At 36.7% G+C, this 8,393-nt stretch overlaps 1 long non-coding RNA gene across 1 annotated transcript; it reads left to right on the top strand.

Annotated features, from left to right (window-relative positions):
* Window positions 1-4,500: 4,500 nt before the first annotated feature.
* On the top strand, window positions 4,501-7,663 carry LOC132638547 (uncharacterized). Its single transcript, XR_009581792.1, has 3 exons — window positions 4,501-4,844; window positions 5,033-5,115; window positions 7,385-7,663. It is a non-coding gene; the product is annotated as an uncharacterized LOC132638547 (long non-coding RNA).
* Window positions 7,664-8,393: the final 730 nt, after the last annotated feature.

Below are 8,393 nucleotides of genomic sequence, written 5' to 3'. Positions count from 1 at the left end.
TTCTCAAAATGACAACATTCATACAAAAAAAATAAACTTAATTAAATTGCACCATTCATTCATAACCTTGAGTAGATGAAAATACTTAACATACTAATATTCTTCAAAATAACAGTTTAAAATACAATCATCAAAGTAAGAAAAAATCTTAAAAAACATTCATCAATTAATGCCCTTGAGTTGATCTTCCCCCACCACCGCTAGACGTGCCACCACCCATAGAGGTACTTCCACCACGAAAGTTTCCTCCACCACGAGAGGTACTTCCACCGCGAGATGTAGTTTGACCACCATGTCGTAAGGGGCACTTGCGCTTATCATGACCAACATAATTGCAAAATGAGCATTTTTGAGTGTATCTCCCCGGTGGAACATCCATTTCATTATGAATACGCGAGTATGCATTCTTTCTCAATTTACGGATAAATGCTTTATTTGCAACCATTGAAAATGGATCCGGTGGCTAATAACTGTCACTGCCAAGTGGGTAGAACCTTCCAACATACGTTCTTGCATAATTTTCAACTGTATATTCCTCAGCCATGTACGAGGAGGCGTTCTTTCCCATTGTGATGAAACACTTGAAGGCATGAGAACATGGCATGTGATATGATTGCCACTTGCCGCATGTGCATGTTCTTGGAATTTCACAAATTGTGTGGACGTTACCTCCTTTACCTTGGTGTACACTTGTTGTGAGTTCAAATATGCGCTCTGCAGGGTTGTACTCCATCCGGTCATGTTTCTGAGCCTTATATTTGTGGTGCTCGAACAGTTTTGACGGTTTTGGCAACCATCTTAGACCTTCTGTTGCATATGCTTTGGCCTCTTTTGATCTAGTGATGAACCGCTCCACAACCTGCTTAAATGTCATTCTCACCATTGCGGTGACAGGTAGTCCGCGTGCAGATTTTTACAAACCATTGAATGACTCAGAGCTATTTGTTGTCAGCATACCCCCATCGCCTACCTTCATCCTGGTGTAATGTCCATTTGTCTTTATCAACTGGATTCAACCAGTGGAAGGCTTCCTCATTCGCCTGCCTAATAACGTCCATCTGCAGGTTAAACTTCTTCTCCTGATGCTCTGTTGCAGCCGCCCACATCCAATTGCAAAGTGATGGGATTCGATATGCCTTTTGGAAGTTTGCCTTCAAATGCCTTAAACAATAACGATGGTAGGCAAAGGGTGGCTGCCACCCCTGCAAATTGAACATATTGTGCAATATGCCAGCATTTCTGTTTGATATCACACAGATTTCCATGCGATCCTTAATAACGTGTTGCCTTAAGTAGTCCAAAAACATACCCCACGTACTAATTATCTCATTAGCTGCAATTGCAAAAGCTAGAGGGAATATAGCTCCATTTGCATCCATTCCAACTGCTATTAGCAGCTTTATGTCATACTTCCCATACACATGTGTTCTGTCTATTGATATTACAGGCCGACAATGAGCAAAACCATCAATGCATGGTTTGAATGCCCAAAACACAAAATCAAAAATATTACCGGGCACACCAGGTTTCGATTTGAGCTTCCATTCAACAACAGTACCATGATTGAAATGTTGTAGAGCCGCCATGTTTCTCGGCAACTTCTTGAAAGAGCCCTCCCAATTGCTGTAGACTATCTCATGTGCACGCCTACGCCCAAGATACGCCTTCCTCCTAGTAACAGTTTTGCTATATACTTTCAGGACGGCTGTAATACAATTTTTAATAGGGTACCTGAAAAAGTTGAAATATCAGTATGTAACAACGACGAACATTATATTAACACCAAAAATAAAATAAACTTAGGCGAAGGGGATACCTTGGGTTTTTTCCAATGTCGGCAACTAATACACGCGCAATCAAATTAGTATTTAGATTGCAATGATCATCTGGGTGGTCACCCATATCACAAGTGTGCTTTGTGTAGAACTTTGAAATAGTCCACATCTTTTCAGCAGTTTCCTTACCACGAAGCATCCATTCGCAGCCTTCATATTTTCGCTTATAGACCAATCGCCAAACTTTTCGTGTGGAATCGTCAACTTTAAACTCCCTCATCCCCTGGATGCAATAAATCTTAACAGCCCTTTGCAATGATTTTTTTGAGCTGAAATCATCCCTTTTTCAATATGAGCCTTTTGTTTTAAAAGATCCACTGGCTCTTTCCACAAACTTTGCCGAATATGATCATCATCCCTAGTAAAGACAAAGGCATCTGGGCGATCTTGAAGATGATCAAGATAGGGGATCCCATCGGAATGCCACTGAATTGGCGTCGACTCTTGCTGTTGAAATTGGCTTTGCGGCTGAACCGGAGTCGACTCTTGCTGTTCAAATGGTTGCTGTGAATTCAGTTCCTCCTCGTGTGCCAGACTGTCCATCATGTCTTGCAACAATTCTACTTGATGTTGAGGATTAATTCCAACCTCAATCTCATCGTCACTTTCCTCCGCATTAGGTATTTCCTCACTATCGCTGGGTGATGTCACTATATAATTCGGATAATCCGTACCATCCATAACAGTCCTTTGCCTATAATTTGGTGCAACCACCACATTCTCCCTACATTAGAAATTAGGATGTTTTAACTACTACACATCAAATAACACTATTGATGTTAAAAAAATAGACGTACCGATAGTAATCAACTGCACCGAAACTTGAGGAAGGTCCATCGCTTTGAGTTGTTGGATAGGCTGAGGATGTTCCAACCTGATTCCTCCATCCCGATTGAGGAGACTGTCCGATATGATCCATATCAGGTGTATAACCCCTAAATAATATAATCGACATCATTAGCAACATTCAAGTGCCACTACACATAATAATAATAATAATAATAATAATAATAATAATAATAATAATAATAATAATAATAATATTATAAAAAATGAATATTTACCACTGCCCGTCAAATTGCTGACTTAATCTATCCAGAGGCATTTGGCTAGTCAAGATGCTTTCATAGGTACTCATGTCAGGGTAATTGTGTTGATAAGTAGGTTCCGCTTGAGTGACTTCGGCCTGAATTATAGACGGGGCTTCCCGACGAGGTCTATTTCGGGCTTCCTGAGGAGCCCTAGCCATGAATTCAAGTCGATTAATTGACACCTTTTATATATACATTTCAAGGACATTTAAAGTTATGCATCGCCTATAATCATACGACGCCTTCAAATAATCAGTAGGCCTTTCTTTTGTTAATAGACTACACCATATTATTCAATGTCAAGCAGTAGAAACTCACCTTGGTCTTTACTCCTTCCAAAAGAACCAAATAGCAGTGATGATGAAAGTTCAAATCGTAGCAGTTTTTCGAGCGATACCAGTGATTTCAAACTAGATGAGCTAAATCCCCACCTCTTATAGAGCGTAATGATGATTTCTGCAGTGTGAAATATTCAGATCCGCGGGAATATTATTGCGGTTTACGTCGAGAATGGTCACATCGGCTTGCCGAATCAGAACGTCTTGTTCGTGACTTGGAAAATCTCAACGCTCCAATCCCAACAAGGTACTCCTTAACCATGCCTCAAGTAGGTCCAGAAAGTTGCGAGCTTGCCATGCAAAGGATTAGAAAGGAAAACAACAGAATGCTGGCAAGACGTTGTAGATTTTACATGCTAAAGTTGGCCGAAGAACAAGCATCATCAACTGGTAGAGAACTAACTGCTACTGAAAAAAGATGTGTCTTAAGAAACCGCCAATATTTTTTTGAGGACGATATTGAGGATTTGTACTCTGATGATGATTAAGAATGTTGTGATTTTAGTTTTAAGTTTAATTTATGATTATGCTGTTATTTTGAAGAATATTAGTATGTTAAGTATTTTCATCTACTCAAGGTTATGAATGAATGGTGCAATTTAATTAAGTTTATTTTTTTTTTTGTATGAATGCTGTCATTTTGAGAAACTTTTGATTAATTATTAATGAACAAGTTTAAGTATTTGCAAAGAACTTCAAGATAATGTCGCCGAACCTTCAAACGAAAATGGCGTTCGAGCACTTTTCAGCCACTAAAACGGTCATCCGAACTTTTGCGTATCCTTGATGTATTGATCCTACCTTATTAATCGCACAAAAATAAGTAGGGCTCTATATAAAATATTGATGTTTCGGGGTCGCGAAGCATGATTAATCTATGGTCAAAATACGTTAAAAAGTGTAATGGAAGAAGGGTTAACTAAAAGGGTTGAAAAAAAAAACAAAGGCACTATAGCGCAGTAATTTACTGCGCTATAGCATCTCCGTTTAGACACTATAGCGCAGTAATTTACTGCACTATAGCAGTTAACGGCTCCGTTTCCGTTACTGCTATAGCGCAGTAAAATACTGCGCTATAGGTAGTTTTGTAACTTTTTTTTATTGTTGGGGTATTTTGGCTCAAAATGGTTTTTCTAGGGGTATTATGGTTCCGGACTCCTACTTTTTAGCGGGATTTGGAAGTAAAATATTCTTTTCAAAAATTTCAGCCTAGCTAGCGATAATGTGTAGCTAATTTCTAGTAAATTAAAAGTCACTCCTTATTCTTACTAGTTAAATCCCTAAATTCAGCCCCTTTTCTTAATTATTTGAAATTGGCGCTTAAAATCCTTAGTAATCTTATTCTAATTGAACTAGTATCTTCTCAAATCCGCTAAACACCCACGCACACTTCCACGTCTCTAAACACTCGAACTAGCGTCTTCCAATTCAGTAAAACGAGTTGAAATCACACCTGTCTGCTTGTAAGCTTCCGGGAAGAATTTTTCCTATACCTAATGCATCTGTACAAAGAGGTCTTCTTGTGAGTGTTTAATTTATCGTGAGTGTTCATCAATACCTTCGTCGCACCAGTAACTCTTGTGAGTGTTTAGTTTATTGTTAACTGTGGACCTAAGAGAGAGCAATTCCTCTAATGATTTGTGTTTCCTATCTTTTATATAGAAATTGCACTTTCCACAATGTGATTTAAATTGTGTTCCACGTGTATGTTTTGTTTGGTTATTGGCTTCTCGTCCTTATACTAGTTGTCTTCTCTTTACTCTTCCAGATCTGTTCTGATAAAGTGATGAAGATGTGGAAACATTAACAGTGGGAGAAGCATCTATGCTTTTGTTCCTCCTTTTTGATAAGGTAAGGTATTTTATTAATAAATAGTACAAAGGGGGTACTACAGATGTAATGCTTCACTTTCTTCTTGGGATGAAATTAAAAGCTGCAGTGCTTAATGTGATACACTCTTGTTTTATACGATATACAAGCAAGGAACTGCTTACCATATCTAAATTCATTAAATGTTTGAAAAAAAAGAAGAAGTTCATTTTATGATGGCACCTTACCTGACTGATAACACTGTAAAAACATAAGCACATGGTTAGTGAATTTAGCATTATTCACATTTATAATACACATAGAAGAGAAGAATACTTTTACTTGATTCAGCTAAAATTCTTATTATACTTTTTAACTAGTGCCAAGTGATTGTGAAGTATTCCCTTAATATAGTCATACATTTACTTTTACTTGAAGCATGCTTGCTCTCAGATATCTCCTTTGGAATTGTTATAATATTTCCTTCTAAGAAAACAAAAAGCAGAGAGACATTTTTTTTATGCTTTTGGTTCCTTCACAGTGCCTTTTTCTTGGTATTGAGTGGTTTTCCTATCACCCCTTTAAGGAAATATTGAATCTGGAAAATCTTATGCTGTTATTTTGATGTTGTTCCTGGTCCGCAAAGTTTTATACTAAGCTAACAATGGGAGTATTATTCTACTATTTGGCTTGATTAGTCCATGTTGCAGAATCGGTTTAACATAGTTTCGTACATACACTATTTAGACTTTTCTTCAAGATTATCAATATTTTGATTTAGTAATGGGCAGAAGTATTCTCCTCCAGTAGGATAGTATTGTGCCTTATGGTCCTTCAACGTTTGAATATGCAGATTGTGTAAAGGAGGAGAATTACATGACTGAATATTGTCAATGTAAATGGAATGCTTTTAATAAATTAAGTAAACATCTTTGGGTGCTTGCAATTTGTATTTCATTGTCCTATATCTATTGCCTTGACGGGAAATATCTGAAGGATGATGCGAAACTTATTGTTGCTCAAATTCTAAGTGTAGTGGCATTTCATCATTTTCAAGGTATGCTCCAACATGACTTGAAGCATGAGGCTTATGGGAATGTTTTACTCTCTATAAAGACTAATTGTGTTCTATTTCATTTTGATATTGTGGTTAACAATGCTTTTACAATTGGTGGCATCACATAATTTTCTTTTCACCTCTATAAATGAAGATGCCGGTACAAAACTATTGATTTTGGGCTTTCTGACTTTATAAGACCACATAACTTTCTAAGAACGCTCTCTTAAAATCTGTATAAGTTATTGTACCAATTGCAGTCAGCTAGGTCAACACACATTTTGTCCCAATTACTGATGTCATTTTAGGGATGGATTGTTTCTAGATGTGATTTATGCCTGAAATTTCAACGTCCTTGGGGAAAGAATGGGCCCATTGTTATCTCCATATCCTGTGTATGAATTAGGTTTCTGTATGTTGTGTGTGTGGTGATTTAGTCTACAACTAAAGTATGTCACCAAAGTCAGTAAGAATATAAGTACTTAACCTCGACAAGACTAGATCTGCTCCATAATATGATTGTCAAGTTCTCACTAGGTTATTTTTGCTTGCTTCTGATCCTAGTTAGTTTGGTACGAAGGCACATTTGTTGTAGTAGTTACTTCTCACATTAATTAGTTATTAGTGTTGAGCTTGTTGTTTGTTATTCAGTATACTTGAAGTACCCTTAAGGATTGTAATCAAATGTTTCATTGGCTTCATTATCTCCTCACTGTCACTTATTTCTATTGTTTGCTGGTTTTGTTCTGAATTAAACTAGTTACAATTACACATAGATGATCAGCTATCAGGAAACAGTTCTTGTTCTTTTTTTCAAGGGCTTGTACTGGAGTAAAAGTGTAAAACAAATCAGAATCAAGTAGTCATCTGTTAATTCCAGTCAAACAGGTGATCTCTGAATTATTAATTCAAGTTTTACCGGTCATATTTCAGTTCAACGCTCAACAGTGTCAGACCTAGAGCTCACTGTTGATGCTCCAAAGCCATTGTATAATCATAGATATCGTACTGGTTTTACTTCATTGTCTGCTATGTTTGTGGAAAGACTTACTTTTCTTTACTTAGTTTACCTGTATTGCTCTCTTTCCCGTGCTTTTTGCCTCTCAAATGGATTCAATATCTCTTTATGGATAATTAGTGGGTGCAAGTGATGGTTCATATATAGGTGCTCTTAGAAACTGTTTAATATTAAGCCATGTTAACTTTATTTTTGTTAGTTGATATAATAATTAATTACCTTAATTTTGTTTGCAGATTCATTGTAAAGAATAAAGAGGTGGGTTTGAATTGCACGCCAAAGGAATGAAGATAGTATTGAAGCCAAGGAGGTAAAGATGGAAAGAGAACGATAATAAATGGAGACAATGGTTGTGATTTTCCTTCGGATCAACCTTAATATACTGAGAATTAATGTTATTAGACATGTATTATCTCATTTGTAAACACGTTCTTCATATTTGAGATTAATGGTACTGTTTGAGACATTAATACAAGATTTATATATAAATATGTGTTACCAATGATTTGTTACAACTTGAATGATTTCTATTATTGTTCTTATCATATTCAAATTATATTGAAAACAGCAATTGTGTTCTTTATAGGCCTACGGAAAGTGTACAGAATTAGCTCGAGAATGGCTAGGGACTGACAAACGTTTTAGCTTGGGACGTTCCTTGCTAATTGTAAAGATAATTCGCATCCTCTATATAAGTTTTGCTAGGAGTTTAACTAGGAATAGTCCATAGCTAACATTTGCTACAGATGGCTGCCTACCAAGAGTCCAAACTATATTTAGCTAGGGATGACTAATTGACTAATATTCCGAGCTATATTTAGCTAGACACATATTAGATACGGAATTCAGCTAGGGCCTTTTTCCTTGCTAAAATGACTTTAGCTAGGGATATTTATAAGTTAGCTAGGGATTCAGTCTCTAGCTAATTGCATGTACTCTTGTAGTATGCTCGCAAAATCTATGGCCAAACGGGAGCTACATACACACGATTGATCATTGATACACTATTTATCTATTTCTCCGTGCTTAAAACGGCTCTTTGCACAGCCATTTTCTGAAGAAACTTTCTCTTTTTAAATAATACTTACTAGGTTTTTGGCACGTGCATTGCACGTGTATGCCGAGTCATGTAACACACAATCTTGTAAAAAATATTTTTATATTGGTATGCTTTATTATTGTGATGGCTAAAAATGGCTCTCTAAAAGCACTAGTATTTTTTGTTGGGGGTGAGAGTAAGTAGAT

This window comes from Lycium barbarum, chromosome 4 (assembly GCF_019175385.1).
Source record: "Lycium barbarum isolate Lr01 chromosome 4, ASM1917538v2, whole genome shotgun sequence".
In the NCBI taxonomy this organism is placed as follows: Eukaryota; Viridiplantae; Streptophyta; class Magnoliopsida; order Solanales; family Solanaceae; genus Lycium; species Lycium barbarum.
This window is presented reverse-complemented; position numbering and strand designations above follow the sequence as displayed.